General features: G+C 42.8%; 1 protein-coding gene across 5 annotated transcripts in view; it reads right to left on the reverse strand.

Moving 5' to 3' along the window:
• Positions 1–23,291, reverse strand: part of ANKRD11 (ankyrin repeat domain 11) — a 142,638-nt gene that overhangs the window by 91,401 nt on the left and 27,946 nt on the right. The window contains exon 2 of one of the 5 annotated variants that reach the window (XM_044427819.1): positions 19,153–19,294. The exons of the other annotated variants lie outside the window; for them this stretch is intronic. The gene's annotated coding sequence lies outside the window, so the exon portion shown is untranslated. The remainder of the gene's footprint in view (positions 1–19,152; positions 19,295–23,291) is intronic. 5 annotated transcript variants of the gene reach the window in all.

Here is a 23,291-nt window from a genome sequence, read left to right on the forward strand (position 1 = left end):
CTGTGTGTCCCTTTACTTGGGAGAATAGAGCAGAATGGCCACCCAAAGGGAAAGAGAGCCACAAATGCAAGCACTACATATTTTTCTTACACATCTCTCTCCACAAGCTACACTTCTGAGCAGATGAGCCCATTCGGTCTTCTGAAGAAAATTATTATTAATGTTGGCTAGCTTTATTATTATTATTTGCCTTTCTGTACTGCCCAATAGCCAAAGCTCTCTGGATGGTTCATAACAATCCAGCCAACATACAGTGATAAAAATTGATAGAATAAAATACAGTGTCAAATATACAGAATTAAAAGGATTAAGCAGCTAAAACAATTTTAACAAATACTAGGCCTGCCGAAACAGCTGTCATTGTCCCATTATATGCCACTAAACGCCTGGGAGCAGAGGGCAGTCTTAACTTGGAATTGCAAAAATGACAATATTGCCGCCAAGCAGACATCCATGGGGGGATCGTTCAGGCCTCAGTGAGGATGCCCCCCCCCCCCGCTGCCTCTCTTCAGGCATCCCTTGGAGGCGGCAAGTGGAGAGAGCCCTCGGTTGTGTCTGGACAGAATGAGTGCCGGAGAGGCACTCCATCTGGTATTATAGCCATGTAGGGCTTTCTAGGTTAAAACCAGCACCATGAATTGGGCTCTGAAATGTAGAGAAACAAGTTTACTGAGCTTTTACTTCTTTTCACACTTTTGATAACATCACACCCTAATAATTTCTTTTTGATTATTTTTCCTGAGAGTGGGTAAAATATTGGCAATTCAAAATACTCGATGTGATGCCTGGTTTATTCTGGTTCCCTCCTGAAAGATGTTTCCTACTAAGAATTAAAATGATATGGGCTCAGCCCTGATTCTAAGAATAGACTAATTTATGTATCTCATTCCTCCTGTCCTAAAATTAAATTACCAATTTGTAGTTTCGTTCTTTACTGCTTACACTGGCATAATTTATGGGTTCTGAAAGCAGTGGGTCCTGTTTTCAATGTGGGGGTGCTTTACAGAATTTTGTTCCTTAGAATGAACACTTCATATATCAAAAGGCTTTATCAAATTTATCTGATTTCTGAAAGGATTAGCCTATAATCATATTACTCAGCCAGTGCAAGGGTGGTAGAATTAGATTTTTCAGACTGCTTTGTCAGTTAAAAACTGCCTTCTGATTTAATATGGCATTTGCTGAAATTCCAACCATTCTATTCAATCTAACTTATAGCAATAAACACAACATTCAAGACGGACAGCTAGACTTCTTCTGTAACAAAATGTCACCCTGCCATTTTCCAAACATCTTCATAGACTAGACAGCTTTCTAGAAAATATGGAAGTTGAAGCATTTGGGTGGATTCTATGACAGCCAGGTGTTTTGTTTTTTAATCAAACAAGTGAGCTGAATTTAAAAATCTAGGCAGACAAGTTTGGCTGTCATTTTCCAGAATGTTACTCATATAAAGCCAGTAGGTGTTAGTGATGTATTATACTGTGGATAATTTTCTATTTCTTTAGTTCATTACTAACGACGGATTAATATGAATTACAAATGTAATAGAAGGCAAATTTGGCCATTTCCAAGTGGTAATTAATGTTTTTCAGGTAATTATCCCTGGCAAGTACATGAGAGAACATATGGTAATTTCCAGTGAGAACAAGAATGGCAGGGTGCTTACCTGTAACTGTGGTTCTTCGAGAGGTCATCGAGGCCTTGTGCTACAAGCCCACATGCGTGATGCACAAGGACCACAGCGAAGAGCAGTAAGTAATGATAGGAAACTGAAGGGGCCTCAGCAGAGCTGCAGAGTTCATTCCTCCTCTGTCCTCCAGCCAGAGTCCCAGCTGAACCCAGCCTGACTCTTTGCCTGCCCTCTCCCACTCTGATCAGCACTCCTTTTCCTCTTCCACTCCTGTTTCCCCAGTATTTTAGGAATATACAAATGTGTTCATCATTCAATTCTTCTCCTACGGTTTCCCAGGTACACAAAAGCACCTGCTCTTCCCAGGTCACTGACGCTGCATACTTCAGATGTCAATGGAAGTTATCAATAAAAAGTAATCTCAGACAACGAAATGAGAAATAAATTAATCTGCACAGTTGAAGAGACTGGGAAGAAGGAATAGTAAGAGAAAGGAGGGACCCAATAACGCAACTCAGAAGCACTGAACATTTTGAAAAGAAAGAAAAGCAGGAAGTGCACCGAGGGGAAGGGGGTAATATTTCCCCCCTTGGCAATGGAAACCTCTTGCTTTCCAGGATAAAAAAGCATCCATGGTGGAAATATGCCAGTTCACAACCTAAAAACTAGGGCGACCTGCAGGAGGCTAGACTGGCTGTGCTGCTTATCAGGATCTAAATATTCAAAATACACCCAGCATATGCTGCAGCTCATTGTGCATTAAACCACCTCCAGGGGCCCACTGTGCCATGCAAACTGGGGGTGCCCAAAAGTTCTCTTCCTGTAAGACCCCCAGGATTGTGGAACCGCCCTCACAGCCAGGAGCATGGCCACGTAAAGCCAGCTTGCAGTGGTGCTAAACGTCTGTTAAAAATACGACAGTTTTGTGCACCGGTATCTTCGGAAATACATGTTGGCATTCTTTGATTACTGTTCGCAAAAGCAGATTATGATGCTCCAAATAAAGTAAAAATGCAGTGAAGTACTATGGCACTTCAGAGACAGATTAAATTCATCACTTGTTTTTGCAGGCCACAGTCCACTTCAAAAGTACATTAAAATAGGTGGGCATGTGACGTGCACAGAGTGAGGAATCTGGAAAATGAACCAAGTTAATAGGCTGGGAAGGCTATTAATGGCAAATAATGATGGGTGAAACACAGGCCTCAAGCAGGCACAGGTGAGTGACCCCATTCACAGCACAACCCATGTTGCGGCGGTGGCCTATCAAGACCATGCCGGTCTAAAAGGAGGGTGGGAGCTGCCGCTGGTGCCTGTGCCAGGGCTCCCGCTCTTTGTTCTAGTCACACAGGGCTTCTGCCAGAGGGCTGCTGACACAACAGCAGTGTCAACGTTCACCTTCTTGCTGCTACAGACGAAGATAAGAGAGCTGCTCCTTTGGTATAAGAATACGTAGGATAGACTCTTCTAGTGACTCCAGTGCAACCTCCTTGGATAAACTGAAACCATAACATGATGAATGCATTTCCCTTCCCTTTCATCTCAAACTGTATGGCTAGTTCACAACACAAAGCAGCTTCTCTGGGTGAAAGCAGAGAGGACTGTACTAGACTTTGTACCTCAAGAGAGCAGCTTGGACAGCTGTCTATAGCAAATAAATAACAAGTTTATGAAATACCCTGCTTCACTCATGTTTCTGGCCTGCAAGGTCCTGCTTTCTGCTCCAGCCTGTCTGAAGAGTGATGCTGCAGTCAGAACAGGACAATATTCAGAGCTACAGTACGTTCCTGACGACACTTGCGCAATAAATGCAAATTGAAGAAGCCCGAACCTGAATTCAAGCTCCAACACAGACACACATTCAGCAGGAGATTTAAAAAAGGTATTTCAAGGAAAGAATTTTGAAGAGAAAATAATTAAATGGTCTGGAAACTATTACACATTAAAAGTCACTGCAGCACTAAAAACTACTTGCTGGCAGCTATGCTTGAAGATCTTTAAAAGTTGCCATGGCAGCTCGTGCTGCAATTTGCCCACTCAATCTTCAACACAGGCATTTAAAAAAACTGCAACACAAGCACCAACAAGCAAATGTCACTGAAGAGAAAAATAAGAACTTTGCTCACCACAAAAATCTGCCCTAAACATGCCATTAAAGAGAAGGCAGCAGGCTGGGCAAAAAACCACCAACCAAGCCAAACCTGCTGCACTAAACTAAATTCTTCTGCTCTTCAAGGACAGCAGGAAATTCAAGCATCAGAGTTAAAATTCTAACAGGCAATGAATTCATTTTTAAAGTCCAATTCCAAAGTTTATTTTTAAGTGTCCAGATCCAACAGACAAGTAAATTACAGACCTCGTGTCTTCCTTAGCAAACCCCAAACAAACATTCAGCCTCAAAAATGATGGATGGATTTTCCGGAATGTTCCCCCCCCCCATTAAATAGAGACAGCACAGTTTCACACCTAAGCACGTACTCTAACTCAGTACACAGGCCCGCAAGGAAAGCAAACATGCAAGGGATGAGCGGCTTCAGCTTGCCCAAGATGCATGCGTGCAACCAGAGTACGGCAGAGGAGTCACTAGAGTCAACACCAAGTCCTTGGCAGGCAGATGCCACCTTCTCAGGGCTGCTCTGCTCAGAGTTTTTAAGTAGGGGTGAGGAACCTCCTACCCACCACTTCATCAGGCCCACAGTCTTGCTTCCTCTCTATAAAAAACAAAAAAAAAAAAGGCATTTTAAATGTTGCCGCTCTGGACTTTTTGTCAGGCAGTGGCATCATGTGCCCAACACTGACCCCTTTCCTTTCCAAGGAGGAGGGCTTGCAAGAAGCGTGCGCCACCTGGGCACTGCTATGGAAAGGCGCACGAAGCACCTTCCGGCAGCGAGGCCCAGGACCCACCTGCCACTGGCCCTTCTCCAGGGGACGGTGGGTGAGGAGAGTGGCCAGGAGGAAGGCACTACCAGAAGGTGCTTCCAGCAGCAGCATGCAGCTCGTTCGAGAAAGGCCAGCAGCATTGGGCTGCTTACCGTGGTGGCTGAAATTAAGAGGGGAAGGAAGTTGCAGCTGCAAAATGCTAAAGCACTGGAGGGGGAGCACACAGAGCAGAAAGAAGCTGGATCCTGACATTTTGGGCCCTGATAGTGAGGAAAAGGTGTTTTCCTCCCATTTTAGAATCTTGAAACCCCTTCACACAAGCTAGATTCTGCAACAGTTACTTCAAAAAAACAAGCTGTACACATGTCCCTTTTAACCATCCTCCTCAATGACTTACTTCCCTACCTCTTAGCTCATCACTGCATATTTGTAAATCATGAGAGTTCTTGCTCCTGTAGCTCCCCAGTCCTTTCCTGACTATTTGACTTGTCCATTAAAAAATTTCAAAACCTCAGAGCAGGAAGCACAGTTGCTAATTTTGCACGGGGCCAACCAAATGGCATGACAAATCTTGTGTAGAAGCTCCAGCAATACAAATATAGCTCTGACATTCTCTCTCCTGCTCAATATTCATCTACACATATTGCACTAGCTTGGCTACTTCAAGGGATATTTCACTGTTACTAAAGGAATTAAGGTGAAAAGCTAACAGGCTGAAGTAATTGTACTACAATTTGAATAAAATGAATGATCATATGGGACCTCTGAACCAGTTTTCTTCCTTTATAAGCATGCGAGTTTTTGCCACACATTAACCAATTATAACTGCATTCGGGGCAGGGGGGGCTCTGCTACGTTGACAGAATAGAACAAAAATATTGTTTAAAAATATCTCTCTCCTATCTCCTTTTTGGTGAGAGTTCTGTGAATCACAGCATTAGTTTTTACTTGCTCATCTGGACTGAGGAAGTTCTTTCAGAACCATTGCCTTCATTCGGGTAAATTGCTACTGTGATTTATTTTTAAATTGGGGAGCCTATCAGTAAACAATGAAATTCATCTTCAGAGTTTCTTTCAATCTGAATTGATTGTTCAGCCTTAGAACTGTTCTATCTCCTATCCTAATAAAAGTGGAAATATGGAGCAGGGGGAGACACATCTCCAAGTACAAGCTGGGGAGATCAAAAGAACAAGCAGAAGGCACCAAAAGGGAAGCACAAAAGCACAGCTGAGCACCTAAAAGCAGTGAGACTAGAAAACAGCCATTAGCAACTCCAGGGGAACAACGGAAGTGAGGGCAGCTGTCTGCTGAGGCTCTTGCACTCGTGCTTAACAAAGCCAGCATTCCGACAGTGAAGTAACTCTCCAACAAGAGAACACAACCTGGGCTGCTGCTTTGCTCCAAGGAAGCCAGTTCCCCTCTAACCAAGGCACAAGCCTTGTTTTAAAGAGCTGCTGCTGGTGACTATGTCTGTCTGGACAGACCCGTACACCGCGGCCTCTCCCCGCTCCGGCCTGAATGGGAGCAGAATGCCCGATATCCTGGCCAGGGGAGGAGCCTCCGTCTCCCTCCTGAACCAACTGCGCTGCCCGAAGAGAAGAAGTGGGGAAGCGTAACACAGCTCCTCCATCAGCCGGAGCAGTAGCTGCTAATGCCTCTGGAGATCATCTTCTACTAGAGGCATGTCTTTGCTGCAGCTTGTTTCCAAATCTATAGCTCTACAGTCTTTAAAATGATTATATGTGAGAGACTTAACATGGTACATGTGTAGGCTGAAGGTTGTAAGAATACAAATCTGTTACAGGGTAGTGGTGTCGCTCTGGCAGCAAAGTATGGGCCTAGCCCATACCTCACTTACAAACAGTGGTGGTGGGGGGGATTTTCCCACATCAACTACAAGGGGGCCTCTCCAGCAGTGAGATACAACCACACTGACCTATCCCATAATACTGACTTTCCAGAATGTGCAACTCTTCTCACAAGTACTCTGTGAGCCTCCTGCAGTGGAAGGATCTGTACATCATAGTACAAAGTAAATAAGGAAGTTTGTCCTCAGTTTACATAAACAACCCTACACCCAAATTTTAACGTGAAATACAGAATAAAAATTATAGCATGGCATTGTGAATGTTAAATAAAAATTTGCAGGTTGTTTTCAGATATGTTTACGTATGGCCAGCTGCCTATTAGCTAAACCTCCATACATCATAGAACATCTTAGAAGACCTGCAGACAAGACCTTGTTTGGAGCAACATCTGCTACTAAATATGCAGTTTGTGTGATACAAAGTGCACTTCAAAGTGGCTATGAATATACCCTGAAATCAATTAGTTCATGGATGCTTAAGAAGACAATTGCACAATTAATTCATATTGCAATATCAGAGGCAACAATGGACCTCTCTCTCTCTCGCTCTCGCTCTCTCTCGCTCTCTCTCTCTCGCTCTCTCTCCATCTGGAGCGGCTGTCATTGCATTTCTGATGCCTATACACACCTTCTGACGCTTCCCTATTAAATGCCATGATTTGTCATAGTAGTACAAATAAGGGAAAGTATAGTTTCTCCTCAAAATGAACATCATTTGCTGTAATGGAATGGTCATTTTCCAAGCTCATTTCTAAACCCAATTCCTACCACAGTAAAAATAGATTCCAAATCAACTTAAGCCCTCTATATGCTCCCCCAAAAAGAAATTGTCCTAAGGTGTTTTTTTTTCTTAATTTCCCCCCACATGTGATATATTTAATCAATTATGCATATGCATTAGCCATTTCACTGGGCTACAAAGTACCTTTAAGGATCACACTCACTTGCTCTGCTGATTTTTTTTTCTTCAAGATTAATGAGCAGTCCAAACTAATATTTGAAAAATGAAGTGAACTCCTTCAATACCAGGCTGGGATTGTCATAGCCCTCTCAGACAGCTCCAGCAAGGAGCTGCAGCCATGGAATGCTCTGTATTCAGGGGCTGTAGCTTTTGTAAAATGAATAAGATTCAGACTTCAATCTTTTAAAAGCTATTCCTGGCTCTGGAAAGCACTGCTCCTTCTATCAACAGTTTGAAAACTCTGTGAATTTGGGAGCTGAAAGAGGAATGCACACCTTTACAAAGCTGCCTTAAAATCCCAACAGAGGGTACACCAAAATGGAAGAGACTCTGCATCAGGAAAGGGTGCATTCTGTTCTGCTCAGGAAACCCAGCCAGATGAGAGAGGCTGACACTGACATCATAAACTGTTCTATTTTTATCAGCCAACAAGCTCTAAACCTTAAGCTGAGCAGGTTTGTTTTTCTTCTCTGGAAGAGCCTTGATCAAGGAGCAATAAACCAGGATACAGATTAATGACCTCCTCTGTTCCTCCATCTCTTTATTTCTAGGCCTCTGAGTCCACACCACGAGAAGGTCAATGTTTCCCCATCAGGGAGGAGGAAGGGACCATCGCTCAGCGGCAAAGGTCACAGGTTCTATCGCCAGCTTTCTCAGGTAGGGCTGGGAAAGAACCCTCACTAAAACCATGGAGAGGCCAATGGTCCGACGCAGCGCAGTGCAGCTTCCTAGACTCCCAACTATGAAGAGTGTAGTGGGGAAAAGAGGAGGAGGAGGAGGAGAGAGGCCCTTTCCCTCATCCTCTCCTCTCACGCCAGGGAGGGAGGGGAGATCCCCTCGACTCTTAGGTCAGCCCCCAAGGCTCCAAAGGTAGTCAGCTCTTTCTAGTATCAGGGAGTCAAACTGCCCTCTGATTTCTCCTACACCCTTCCTACTCTTTAATGTCCTGAATAGCATGGGGCCAAGTTTATGGGGAAAGTTAACACTCAGGTAAGAATACTATGAAGCTTGAAAATAGATTCGGGATGATCACACATTATTGAACCAATAACAACACGCATCTGAGAACGTAGGCATGAAGCAGCAATGCAATGTTTCGTTTTTAAACGTTGCCACTGTGCACCCTTGTTTACAATTTAAAATAATTGTGTTTTAGTTTGCGAGGGAGAAGCCGTAAGAGAAAAGTATTGGAGATGGTGGGACAATGATAAAAGAATGAAAAAGGAATGCTAAATACTCGTGTGGGAGGAGAGAAGCACTTCCTAATCTAGGAATGATGGTGGTCAAAAAGGAACGAAAGGAAAGGGCAGGAGCCCCTTCCAGACAACCTGGAACAGGAAGGGGTGGGGCTCCCACCCAGTCGAGTGCTTAGCTATAGACGCTCCCCAACGAGCTCCATGCAGGCACAGAGGGCATGTGTGTGATGTGCAGGCACCACAAAGCAGAGCCTGCGATATTAGAAAGTGAAGCGAACGCTGCTCTGAAAGCACTTGGAAGGAGCAAAGCGCCTGCAGTACACGTGATACAAACAGAACTATTCCAAGTGACTGTTGAGGCTGAATCAGCCGAAATCCTAACAAGAATGTGCCAGCCAATACGGGAAGCAAAACAAGGGCCCACAGACGGGAAATGCTCACTGTACACTACAATCCCCAAGAAATGAGATGCTACTAAGGGGTGAAGTGACTATAGAACCATTCCATTAATTTCCCACACCAACGAAGTCCAGAAAAAGACCAATCTATGCTGTATACACTACTGCATGGTTCCAAAAGAAATGGACATTGCTCAACACATGACCATCCTGATACATAAACTGTATAGTAGATAAGAAGCTACTGTTGGGACAGAATATGGAGAAATGAAAGGGTTTCCCACAGGCAGTGGCATCAAACAAGGGTGCATTTATCTCCCCAGTTTTGATCTGCACACAGAACATATCATAAGGAAAGCTGGTTTAAGATCAAAGAAAGAAATGAAAAACTCAATACTTCAAGATATGTAGATGATACCTTATTACTGACAGAACCCAGCAATGAACTGAAATGACTCCTGATGAAAGTGAAAGGAGAAAGTGCCGAAGCACGACTGCAGCTGAACACAAGGAAAACAAAATCATGACTACAGAAGCATTACAGAACTTTACTGTTAACAAAGAAGAAAGTGAGATCGTAAAAGATTTTGTATACCGTAGCTCACTCGTCAATTCAAAGGGAGACGGAGATGGCAGCCAAGAAATCAGAAGAAGGCCAAGTCTTGGAAGGGCAGCGACAAAGGAACTAGAAAAGATCATCGTCAAGTGTAAGGATGCTTTGCTGAAGGCAGAAGCCATCCATGCTATTGCATTCCCATTCACTATGCATGGGAGTGAGGAAAGCTGACTGGAAGAAAATGGATGCATTTGAAACATGACGCGAGAGGAGAGCTTTGTGAAAGCGGCACAAATGGGTCCTAGGTCAAAACAAGCCAGCCAAGCCTTGCCCTGGGAGCAACACTGATGAAACTGAGGCTGTCATATTGCAGGCACAGCATGAGGAGGCACAACTCACTGGAAATGAAAATAATGCTAGGAAAGTCAAAGGCAGGCGAAGAAGAAGGCCAAACACGAGATGGATCAAGCTCATAAAGGAGGCCACAGCCTTGAGTTCGTGAGAGCTGAGCATGGCTGTCAAAGACAGGGCATTTCGGAGGGCTCTCATTCACAAGAACGCCGTAAGTCAGAGGCAACTTGACAATTTGAGCACTGAGAGAGATCACATGCACCTGACTATTATGTAACCTATGTGCATGTGGCCTGCAAAGACTAAGGTTCAGCTCAGAGGAACCTGAAGCAGCCAAGGCATATCCATACACAGGAGGAGGCAGAAGAAAATGAGGGTTTCAAAACAACTAGATTTATTTCAGCAGTGGCACTACATTGCAGTTAAACAGTTTAGGATATCTGAAAGATGCCTCCTCCCATATGACCTGCTCATGACTTACAATCAGAGCCTTTGTTCTATGTCCCACCACTGAGAAAGGGCACATAAGACAAAGCCTTTACTGTAACAGCCACCTGGTTATAAAACTTGGTTGCTTAGAGGGGCTAGATTAGCCCCTCTTTACACTTCTTTAGATGGACAATCAAAACTGTATTGTTTCACTGAACTTTTAATGAATTTTAATTTTTGTTCTGTTTTATCTTAAGTATCTCAGCTTTTCATTTAACTTCATTGTTGTTTATCCAATGTGCATATTACCTATGGTATGAATTGGTCAGAGAGTTAGTTCAAAACTATGTACAATAAATAAGATAATACTGTTAAAATATGGACTATAAGCTTTGTGATATTATTGTAAAGCAAGAATGTGTGGCATTATTTCAGTTCATTATTTCAGGCTTTGTATTTCCATAATTATTCAGAAGCAATTCTCTGGTCCTTTCAGGAATCTATCAAAAATACAAAAAAAAAATGTTCTGACACAACTACAATAAAATTACCTACAGTATCTTTAGACCATGGACATACAAAATGTCTAGAACCAATGTTAAAACAAAACCCTTGTTTTCTGTAAAATAGGCAAAACAAGCAGGAAAATAAATCTTTTCTTTAAACATCCAGGGTTTGGCAGTTCTGGATTTATTCGCTGAAGCCTCCAACCTTTGACATATAGCAACATTAACTTGAATTATAGCACTGTAAGTGGGCCCTTCCACTCTTCAGACCCATTTTAATTAAATCTTGCTCTTTAAAGAAGTATACAGGATCCTACCATTTATTATAAGGATCACAGTAATTTACGAGCTTCAACCACATGTAATTTTTAATCACCTGCCCTTCCCCACCTGAAGCCTTGTCCTTCTCTATAACCTTCAAAGGTATCTCCCTCAGCTGCCAGACAGTGATGCAGTCCCACTTTTGTTCGTCCTGGTGGAAGAACTGCCAAAGAATACATCCGCCACCCCTTCCAAATAGCATGGGAGCATCACCCTTCATCTTGGTATAATCTAGATGCATCTTGCCACACCAAGCCCACCAGCCTCCCTTTTCCTAACATTAACCATCAGAATACAATCAAACAAAAGTAAGACCAGCTGGAAAGTCTGGCCAATTGCTATATGGAAGGTAATGGTGCAAAACACAACATGTGGCTAAACTAATAAACACTGCCCCAACCGGACCACCAAAGATGGAATTTAGCCTGTCTCTGCACCATGGAGGAGAGAAGATGATTTATTCACTGACCAGCTTTTCCTGGCAGCAAGAAAATCTTTCATCCTTGTGCTCCATGGTATGAGGTATAACAACTTTTCTTTAAGTCAACTGGACTCGCAACAAGGCAAAGACATGACCCATGGAGGCCGTTGCACCGTGCTGGGCTCCTAGAAGTGCCCTATTTGTATGAGAACCATGATGCCCAGCTTATCGTACCAAGTAAATAGGAGTTTATCACTATGTCTGCACATGTGCTCCGACCACCAAGTGCATTCATTCAAAGCCGGCACCACTCCTTTGGAGAGGGCAGAACAGGAGTTCTTTTGCACACACTAATAACTACTATTTGATGCTTTGCTGAGATTGCCGATGCTGCAAAAGCAGCACTATCTCAGAATCCACTGCTGACACCTACAATTGGATCGGGTGAACAGAAAAATGATTTCCTAGTAGCAAAAGTATTTCAATATTGTTTTCACCATTGTTGGTGAAGTAACTTACTGGGAAGCTCTGGAAAGGTATTCAACAGCAACAGCTTTACAGCAACACACAGTATATTTTCTACTTCCAGCACAAAAAAGCTTTGAATGTAATTGCCACTTAATGGAAGGGTTTTTATCCCACTGCCTGATTTGAAAATTCAGTTTTCGCCTAGGTCTTCTGTCTTTGTTTTTTCCAAATACAAATCTTGCACTTGGGACATCTATTAAATAGCCAAGGTTAAGCTAGTGTCAGGGTAGATTTAATTTAAATCAAATCAATTTCAATCATGATTTCAATCACTAGTCAGTAAGACTAGATTTAGAACATGATTTTCTACATAATTTGCATGCATGTCTTACCTGTAGTTAGAGGAATTTCATTAAGATATTCCCAAACTGGATCTCTTTTATGGCCTGCTGCCATTATGGGGGTTTCTTCTCCAGGGAAAGAATAATAGGATAAACCTCAAGCACAAAAAGATCCAAAGACTTGTGGAATATCCTGCTCAAAAGGCGTCACTTCCATTTTTACTGCTTGCCTCCCTGCAACACTTTGCTTCTTGTGCAGGCCTCTTCCACTCCCAACTATCTTGCAATATATTTGCAAAGGAACAATGGGAATAAAGTCTTTTTATCAACTCTACATGTTTATAACCTTTTTGCTGTGAAGAAGAGACAAGTATCTGCAGACACAAATTCACAGTTTTGAGAACTGTAAAACCAGGCATCTGTGATAACGTCTTCTAGATTAAAAAACTGCCCAATGATCTTACAGAAACCTCTGGAAGAGCATGACATTGTGAATGGATTAATGGAATTCTTTTACTAAAAAAAACCTGAACATTGCATGAATATACTGCCTCATGGTGCATAATTAAAAACTAATTCTTTTTTCATGATGAATAACCTTTGGACTATAATGTATCATAACAGAAAATTATCTTTAGATTTTTCCTCAAAAAGCATTTTATTTTTAAAAATCCAAGTTAGTTTATTTATTCTTTTATATCACTGACTGTTGTCCACCCTGGCTAGACTAGACCCAAATGGGGTCATTTCGTCTATTTGAAAACTCAGCCATTGTCACTACTGAATCCCACTTGAGAGCACTGAGGCCAAATACTAAGGTACACTCATCTTACTTCCTGCAATGCAAGTTCACTACACAGGGCAACAGTGCGTTGTCTGAATGACAGACAGTTCCGCTACTGTCCAGGCAGGAGAGTGGATTAGGCAGGTGCAAGGAAGCTTACCAAATACAAACATTCTCTTATTCAACTGCGGCAGAAATTAAATTCCACTGAAGTATGTGCCTAACATACCAAGAATTGCCTTAGCAATAACAAGCTACAAGAACTTCCAATGATATCCAAAGCTTTTTACCCAACAGTTTAGTAAGATGAGATACTAGACATAAGGAAACTAACTCTACAACATCCTATCCTACGGCACGGATCTCCATCCCTCAGACAGTTACGCTCTACACCAGAAAATTAAACATGGTAATTCAAAACAGAAACTCTAGCTTGTTTACATCTTTTTAAAGTTCTGCACCAGGAAAAGATGAATTCTGTAACCTGTATGCAAATTAAATTTGCATATATCTTACATAATTGCACAAGGTGTGTAAATATTCTGCTTTTGCTAATCAGTGGTGACTGACACAAAGCTAAACAGCACATTCAGATCCAAACAGATGCGACTCAGCTGAGCTATAGACATATCCCAGCCTTGAATATTTGAACAAGCATTACTTGTGAATGTATACACCTATACAGGCAAATGAGCTACACCTCTTAACATGAAACCCGAGTATATCAGTGTGCTGAATTTGCTGCCCAATGCAAAAATTGTGGGTTTTCTTTTAAATTCTGTGTGCACAGTCTTGAGCAAAATCCATGAGTGAAGACGCTACAGTCACTACCATTTAGCTTGAAACACTAAACTTTATGAAGATTTGTTTCTGAAACCCATAGGGTTATCCACAATGTATTCAGGACAAAAATACTCAATTTATTCATAGGGAAGTAACTGACATCTGCAAAATTCTTCTTAGCCAGTTTCCATGGCATATTGATCACGCCGTCTACACCGTGCAATAAATCAAGCTACTGCAAGGGGAGCATGGGGTAACGGCGTGTGTGTGTGTGTGTGTGTGCGCGCGCGTGCGTGCTGGGTTGGTTTCTGGCCTCTCCAGAGACAGAAGGCTTAAATAGGGAAGGAGCTGAAGAACTGGGCTGTGGTTGTATACAGTGCAGCATGCAGTACAACGCACAACCTGACCCTGTTTGTTTCTCCAGATACAGAGAAATTCCAAGCGGTAACAGAAAGAAAGCTCTCAAAGAAATAGTATTCCTCAAAGAGGGGAATATCCTGATACACTGAAGCTACTGCCCAAGCACAACATAATAGGAGACAGCAACCACAACAAAATATTCTGGAACTGAAAGGTAAGTCGCTGCAAAAACTTCCAAAGGGAGTTCAAAGATTTAAACTCGGCTTGAATTACAAATGGTGTATGTTCTCCAAACTATACTCAGCAGTTAGAGCTGACTTCTCTTGTTGACTTTTAGGAAATCTAAGTCTGTTCAGCTATGTAAAATGCAGTATCATCACTGCCAGATGTGGAAACATTCCCAACTCATGTTCCCTGGGCAGAACAGGAAAAGAGGCAGGATTACCTTAACCTTATGCATGAAAAGCTCAGCCTTCTCAGCAGCTACTTAATTTAACATGTAAAGAACGGCATAACCAGTTATTCTCTGGTGAACGAGGGGAATATGCTTCAAGGTGACAGTTCAGACAAAGCGCCAAAATATAAGACTACAAAGACACTTTGTACAATGACAATTCTTCTGACTGTGCCCCATTCAAATCATTTCATAAGAATGAACAGAAACTCGGCTGGCAAGCTACCTGTATGTATGTCTTTCATACAACTGCATCCAACTTGCCTTCAGAGCAGTCTACAAATAACACCTACTGGAAACCAAATTCCGATGACGCAGATTCTGCTGTATAATTGGTGGAACGCTCGCATTTAAGGATCCCAGTGCTGTCATTTGCAAGCTCATTCAGTTCATACGTTTAAAAGCCCCTTCACCCTCCAAAGCGCACTATATCCAGAAAACGCCCAGCCTGGACAACTTACTCACAGAAGGAATCACATGCCTGTGTGTTCCTCTGCAGTACCTTTGCTCTATCGTCAGACCCAAGCCTTGGGACATGATCAACAGGCCATGATGCAAACAAATACCATTGAAACAAAGGTTAGTCCTCGTTCTCTTCCACTCCCCGGTCAGCATTATCTGAAGAGGCTCCAGGTAACACTGTCAGGGAAAGTGACCTGAACTGTTTACCTGGATCATATACAGTCAGTCCCGCTGCCATGAACACGTTTTTCATACTTTTTCCCTAAACAGAATTTTAATTTTAGTCTCAGCGAAATGAATTAAGTGGTATGCAAAGGGGGGGGGACTTCGAAAAGAGGGGATAAAAGGTTGTAAGAGACAATATAACAGTACTGAATGATAGATCAGTGAGAAGGAGGGTTAAGCTGAGGTAAATCAAAAGTTGTGAGGGAGGCTAAGGGCGGTCGAAGGCGAACGGAGAAAATGGTGGCCGCTCACCTGGGAAGAGGGGCAGGGCTCCCGCCAAAAGTGCTAGGCTTAGCCAGAAGAAACAAGGCACTGCGCAGGTGCAGCACCCATACGTGTGACCCACTGCACAAACCTCAGGGGCAGCCAGAGATGGAATACAATGTACAGTTCCGGCTACTGCCCCTCCCAAAAAAGGAGACTAGAAAATAGGAAACAGTATTGAAAGGCAAAACAAAACGATCAAGGAACTCCCCAAGGAGGGGGCTTACGACTCATGGGCTCTTTAATTTAGAGAAAAGATGCATAAGAAGGGAGGTGGAAGAGGTATATACAATTATATATAGTGTGGAGAGCACAAATTTCTCCCATTCCCGTAATATTAGAGCCACAGGCACTGACCAAAGCTGAATGGGAGGAGATAAAAGCGCAAACCTCTTCACACAGTGCATAGTTAAACCAGGGAATTCGCGCAATATATCATGATGACCACCAACTTCAAGGGCTTTAAAGTGGGATCGGACACTTTCACGGTGGACAATGTACCAAAGTCACGATAGCTATATATTATCTCCAGTATTGGAGGCAATTTGCCCCTCAGTCCTATTTGTGCTGGACTACCAGCAAAGGCTGCTGCTGCGTTTGTCTAGCTTGTGGGCTCCCCATAGGCAAGTGGTTAGTCTCAGTGAAACAGAATATTGGCCTAGACTGCACCCAGTACAGTGCTTTTTACAGCCAGCATTAAGTGGCGGCTTGAGAAGCAGCAGCTTAAACCAGTTATGCTAAAATCTTGAAAATACTGTTGTTCCCCCTGGAGTTCTGCTGCCAGGGACAGCACAAAAGCCACCCCTAATGACAAAGGGTATTGATCCCCTGTTAAAAATTAAACACTGAGCAGATCCAAAATGTAATAGAAATAATTTCATTTTTAGTTATGAGCCATAACACACGTAACACTGAGAACTGAGCAACAAATTGAAACTCATTTAAGAAGCTGTACCAGGAAAGCAGCAGAGTTCCCAGTTTTCTCTCAGCAAAATATACATGACAGAAGCGGCAGGTATGCGTGCTACAGCACACAGAGTTCCACCTACTCTTCCCCCCAAGCCAAAGCCAAACATGGCTATTCTCCCAGAATCTATCAAAACGCATAGGTGTAAGCCACTACTGCATTATGGTACAGCTATGCAACAGACACACTACATTCCTACTGCACAGACAGGGATTTACACAAGTAGAAGTCCATGAAAACCCCCAGAGGCAAACACACCATCAACCTCAACCTAAATATGCTTGCGCGGTTGCTGGAGCAGGTATTGGTTTCGGAGAAAGCAGTCCATCAAGCAGTTTTCCCCACAGATGCAGAGACTTTTCGAACTAACCTTGATTAAAAGATTCCAAATTAATATACAATGAAGCACAAAAGAGTCCTTTCCAAAGCAAGCTCAAATGCTCTTCTGTGGACCAGATCTTAAACCCAGTTATGACAATGGGTCGAGTGCGTTCAGACACACAATTCAAATGCCAAAAAAAATCCTCAGTTTGGTGTCATTGAGAATAATGTTCACAATTACTGACAGCTGCCACAGCACATACATTTTGAGATGATACCCTACCCTTAAGATTCCTCTCGAAGAGACTCAAAACAGGAAGAGGTAAACCATTTCCATTTTCCTCAGAGACAAACAAGGTTGCCCCTTTTCTTGCATGTGCAGCTCCACACTGTTCTTGGACAGAATCATGACACACCTTTCTGTAATACTGACCCACAAAAACATCTGTGCTTGCAGCCCTTTCTTCCTTACTCTTCCCCATCTAAAGAAAATGCCAGCTTCCTAACAGGACAACCAAATGTGGTTTATCATATTTCTAAGTAGTAAAAAGACTATTTAGTTGCAAGCCAGCATGTCGTAACTCTTACAGCAAACAAGCAATATGCATGCTTGCTCATAAAATGAATGAAATGGAATAAGACTTGATTTAAAATTTAACCAAGCTACTTTTCAAAGATTTGGTGGAGGAAAGGGAAAGAAGTCATTGGTGCAACCATAAACTTGCATTACACAATCATATTTATGCTGAAACAAGAAGCTCTTGCAAAACTAAGCAAATTCCTAGCTTGCTGTTAATTCCCGCTTATCCTGCAAGTTAACCTAAACACAGAATTCTCTGTGCACACACTAGAGTATTCCAGCAGTTCTCAGGAACACTGCAATGATATGATGGTCTACTCAAACTATAAATCCTACAGTGGCAGAGAGGTTTCCTGAGAAAGAGCCTGCCTGCCACTACTTTCCTTCCCATGCCAACCTGCAGGAAGATGTTTGCTGCATTAAGGGGGGTGGGCAGCAGGCTGGATCAGGCGCTACGCTGAGTGTCTGGGTGATTTGCGATACACAGACAAGCTTCAGCCGGTGTCCAACAAGAAGTGAACGTGTGCCCTAAAAACCTGTCCATGGTAGGTGACTAGCCAACTATTCCAACTGAAGAGGCTTCCTGGAGGCAAACAGTTAAAAAACACTGCTGTGTTCCATCTGGCCATAACTATTTAGCAACTGTCACTGAATAATGCAATTTCCTAGGTTAAGGATGCTGCACATATGTAAAATCCCAAATTCAAAGGGAACAGAAACCTCCCTTAAGACAAAGATACCAAGACCACTGGTCCCACCGGGAACTGCAGTGCGTTCCTGTTCTTCCACAGAATCCCAGCTCATCAGAGATACCAACACTGCTCCAAACAACTTCTAGAACCATGCCCCTTTGCCAAGTCAGTCAACGGAAGCATCCTAGCATCGCCAACTCTAAAATAAAGGTGACAGATTGAAAACTACAGAGAGAGTCAGAGGTGATGACTAACATTTCTATAGCAGAAGGCACTAGAAAAATTTGCCAAACACCAACAAGTTGAAGGCCTTTTGCTTCAAGAATTCCAGGGAAAAAATTTCCTCCGTGTGGATCAAATGTATTAGGTTCACATCTACTGGCTGTGCCTTAAAGTGTCTCAAGAAGATTAGGAGATAATGAATAGGCTTTAAACAGTAAAATATGTAGGCTTATGCTACAGTCAAGTCGCAAAGGCAGATGTCAGCGACAGCTGGGCAAGCCAGAACAGCTTCCATTTCATCTATAGAACAGTCTCATTTGCACCTTCAAGTTAGAAACAACATTATAGGAGCTATACATGGAGAAAATTAAGCAGACAGCAATACCTCTGCTGAACAGGGACTTATCCTACAACAACAAAGTTTATAGATGCTGGTGAATTTTGGTAACATTTTCTACAGTATGTTAGTTATTTAACACATATAAGTTTTATGTAATGCATACTAGACAACATCTTTTACAGCTGTGAGCTTGAAAAAGGAAAAAAAGTAATTACAATTCTGAGCTTGAAATGAGCTACAATCATACATGCCTGGACCAAATCTGTTTTCACCAGCTGTAGTGAATCAAAGCAGTCAGAATTAAACAACAACAAAAAAGCCCCCAAAGCAGCAGTCCCTGTTGCCTTTAACCTAGTAATTGTGTAGCACCTGGATCCGGAAGGGCTGCAGAGGATTGTAACAGCTTCAGATGTTCAGTGGATGTGGTCCAGTGATTCTTTGATCTCCGTGGAATGCAGGGCCTCAAACAATGCATCTGTGTTCTGGCTGTATTACAGATCCGGGTGTGGACCTGAGGGGATTTATAAACGCTAGCATTATACTGCAGCTGGAAAGGAAAGGACGGAGCCTGTTTAAATTGAAGGCACACATACAATACTTGTCCTTTTTTAATTCATGAAAACCCTTAAAAGCTATTTGCAAACTTGTTTTCAGAGTAGGTAGCCTATGTAGCTCTAAGGTTTTCAGCAAAAATGGTGATTTTAGCATACTGAGCCCTCTGTAGTTAATACAAAGTACACGGCAATATTACATTTTCTACTCCAGATTTTAATCACAACATGCTGCAGTTGTTCATTTGCCTAATGAATTTCACTCAGCTCTTCAGCTGAAAAAGCTCCCAGAGCAGCTTGCATGACAACAGGAATTAAGGAAACAACCTCTACCCACAAACTTACTATTTAACAGTTCCCGCACAAAAGGAAAGGCGATGAGGGAGGCAGAGGCAGAGGCAGAGGCAGAGGCAGAGGCAGAGGCAGAGGCAGAGGCCAGTTCTTAACGTTACAGGCAGGGGAGCTGATGCGGCCGTCCTCTCAGCAGAACCAACGCAGCGGCCCTACTTTGCATCTCCCTCTGCTGCAGCCTGAAGAAATCGCTGCTGCTAGAAGACAGTGGACGGATAGCTGGTCTCTTAACCGATCCCATACAATTTCAATAAGAGAACACTTGGGAGGGGGAAATGTGCGTTTCCCATCGCTGCTGAGCATGCCCACGGTTTGCCTTCTTTCTCCCTGAACTATCACGCAAGAGTTGATATTGCAGTTCCTTTATAAGGTTTAAGAAATTACCCCTAGACTTGCAAAATATTATTTATTAAAAGTTTTTACAGATAGGCAGTTCTTATAGTACACTCTCTCAGAAGGGGTTACAGTCATTTAAAGCAGCCTAACACATAATGACCTTGAGTTCTCAAGAATAATCACAAAAATAGACAGAATTAAGCAGGTAAGTGATAATACATAACACACTAAACAGCAGCAAACAATCATCATCTTAATAAAACCAGTATAAAATTGCAACATCAATTCACCAGAAGATGTTGAACAACAGAAGAATAAAAGTTGCACAGTTAGCAGCTGTTTTTTGTTATGGGCGCCTCCACCTCAATGAACGGCTGCACCACACAGGACAACTGCAGGGCTGCTTGCACAAGCAGCACAGGGCAACATGCTTGGACGTTACACCTCACTGTAGCAGTGAAGTTCAGCCACTCCAGATCCCAAGTAAGTTTAATGAGAACGAGGTCCACTTACTGGCAAGAAGCAACTTCAAGATGCTTAAAAATCAGCACACAGAAAGAGCCCTTCATAAGGTCCTGTCCACAATTCCCAACCTGATCATTCTGAATATTTCTTTAGACTTCGCTAGGTAGCCACACTGGATGCAACCAACTAGTGTATCACTAACCATTTATGGCTGAAAGTCAAGATCCTTCAGTAATTTTATGGACACAAAATATGCTCAAACGGCCCTTATCAAGTCTAACATACCCAACTCAGTTTTACTTCCAAGCAAATGCGAAGCAATCACATATCCCCCCAAATGCCAAACTGACTGGAGCGAAGCACATTGTGTTTGCAGACTTGCTAAGATTCCTTAAACACCTTTGGGCCATATTACAGCATTTTACAGCACTCTATCATAAACATCCTGCCACTTTTATGAGTTGCCATAACTTTGAGTTCAGTGCAACAGTCAACTGACCATTAATTATCTAATTTTAATCCCCTTGCCTAACCAACTAAATTCATATAACTGCTGCATTCTGTTTTCCCACAAAATATAATGATGCAGTTCTAAGTGCTGAAGTAAGAAGTAGCAAAAACCAAACGCTACACACACCCCAACATACCCTACTACAGAGGAGCTCTACCCTATCAAGAAAATAAAATATTGCACGGGTAAGTTTGGAGGCACCACTGTGAATGCCAGCAAAAAGAGCAAGCATTTCAGATAATTTGAAAAATATTTATGATGAAATCTTCTACCTAAACATACTAATTTACATTACTCCCAAGTTACCACTTCAATAAATATTTTGTTTACCACAAATATAAAGCAAATACAATGAATCATTACCAACTAAAGATTAAATGCATGTTTCCAGGCAGACAGTCTGGATCAGAAGATACTCAAATATATACAATTCCACACAACACTATCAAAGTCAGTACTATAATTCTGTGCTCTCAGGCCAGGACTGAGGAGTCTAAGGTTGAAGTGCACACTCAGTCCTGAAGCTCAGGGGGAAATCTGGCCCAGTCGCTTCCTCTTAATGAATTTTATTTATTTATTTTGCATTTTTGTATAGCATCGCATAGCCACACGGTTCTTGTGAGGCAGAGGAAATACTATGCATGTTGGTTTATTTGGAGAAATACATAAATAAGTCTATGCAGTATCATCCAAACATCATTTTGTTCACTTATGTTCTAATTCTGTCATCAAAATACCTACCAAGAGGCATCACTCTGCAAACATTCACCCTGCTTTACATTTCATCAGAAAAATATGCATTTAACTGGTTCTAAAACCAAATCAGAAAATGGGAGTACTGGCTCCAATCTGGCTCGGGGAGAGTGGTCACCCGGGCCAGACAAGCAGAGCAGGGCTTCAGAGCAGCAACTTGACTGGCTGCTTTCAGACGGTGCTCCCTGGGTGCTCCCTGGGTGCCTCGGAAATGCCTGGGGGTCTCCTCCAGGGGGAGGTCAGGAACGGCAAGCAAGCTTCCTGCCCCTCCCCGATGCTCCCACCATGCGAGCTTTGGGCAGAATGGTGCCTGCTCCGTCACTGCTGAGCAACAAGCAGGCACAGCAGAAGCCGCGATGCACCTCTGCTCCCTCGATCTAAAAAAATTAGTCAGAAGTTAATTTCTGAAATTATCTGTCCTGTGTTACAGCTACAAAATATTAAAACAAGCATAAGCTATCGCAGCTCAACTTGCATTAAGGAAAAGTTAAAAGCTTTCCTGAGAAAAACAAATACAGGATATTGGCAAGACTGCAAGAATGAGGTTAAAAAAAAGACTGCTAAGTACGACAAATGGATTTTATTCTGTTTGTACAACACAAAGAGGAAGTCTATTTCTTGCAAGACTGCAGTAATAAGTTTAGCACTGCCAGAGAACAACCAGAACTGTTAAGAAACTTGAACTATTATGATGTTAACCTAACCACCCAGGATCAAGCTAAAGTCAACCGCACCATGTTGAGTTGGGTTGTGGCAGCATTCCCCATCTTGGTGATGTTGGCCGAGGACAGCAGCAGTTGCGTTCAAGCAAATCCGAAGGGCACCAGGTCAGGTGACACTGGGCTATGCCAACTGAAGCATTCCCAAATGGAAGCGTGTCATGAAAGCGTCTCCCAACTCTGTCCAGTATGACTCATGGAGTGAAATCTAACAAAGGATGCGGTGCTCCTTTGATTGACTGGGTACAGTTACAAGCCGGAGTGAGTGAACGTCATCCCTCCAGCCTGCTGCTGGAAGTCCTGCTGTTCCTCCCCTCCCCGCCACGACCTGCAGCTCACTATTATGCCAGTCTTTCAGTTCACCAGTGCCCTGTGCTCCCGTGTCTCAGCATAAGGCCACTGATCTTCTCTTGCTTCCGATACCAGGGCTTCCCTGCTCTGCAGCATGGATCTTTGATAGAAACCGGCTCTGAGGGTTTTGCTAACTGGCACCTGCCCTTCATGAACGTGCCAACAGGGGATTTCAGCCAAGGCAAGTGCCAGTTTCAGAGGAGGAATTTCCTCCAAACCACAGTGTGAAACGAAGAGGTTAAATTCGTTCTATTTGCCTGTGCTGATCCCATCAGCAACTTGTCCAAGCTGGTGCAATTTTTAAAAACAGCACTCTAATGCAAAAGTAATGGAGCTTCACATGCAGTGTTCTCTCAGACATCTCTCCAAACCATGGTTTCAAGCAGTCTTTCTCCAATGTTGTGTTCTCCAGATCTGCCTTTCGCTGTGTTGATTAGGGATAACTGGAAGTGCAATTCACATCTGAAGAGC

The sequence above is a fragment of the Varanus komodoensis genome, unplaced genomic scaffold, assembly GCF_004798865.1.
Source record: "Varanus komodoensis strain SLA01 unplaced genomic scaffold, ASM479886v1 scaffold19, whole genome shotgun sequence".
NCBI lineage: Eukaryota > Metazoa > Chordata > Lepidosauria > Squamata > Varanidae > Varanus > Varanus komodoensis.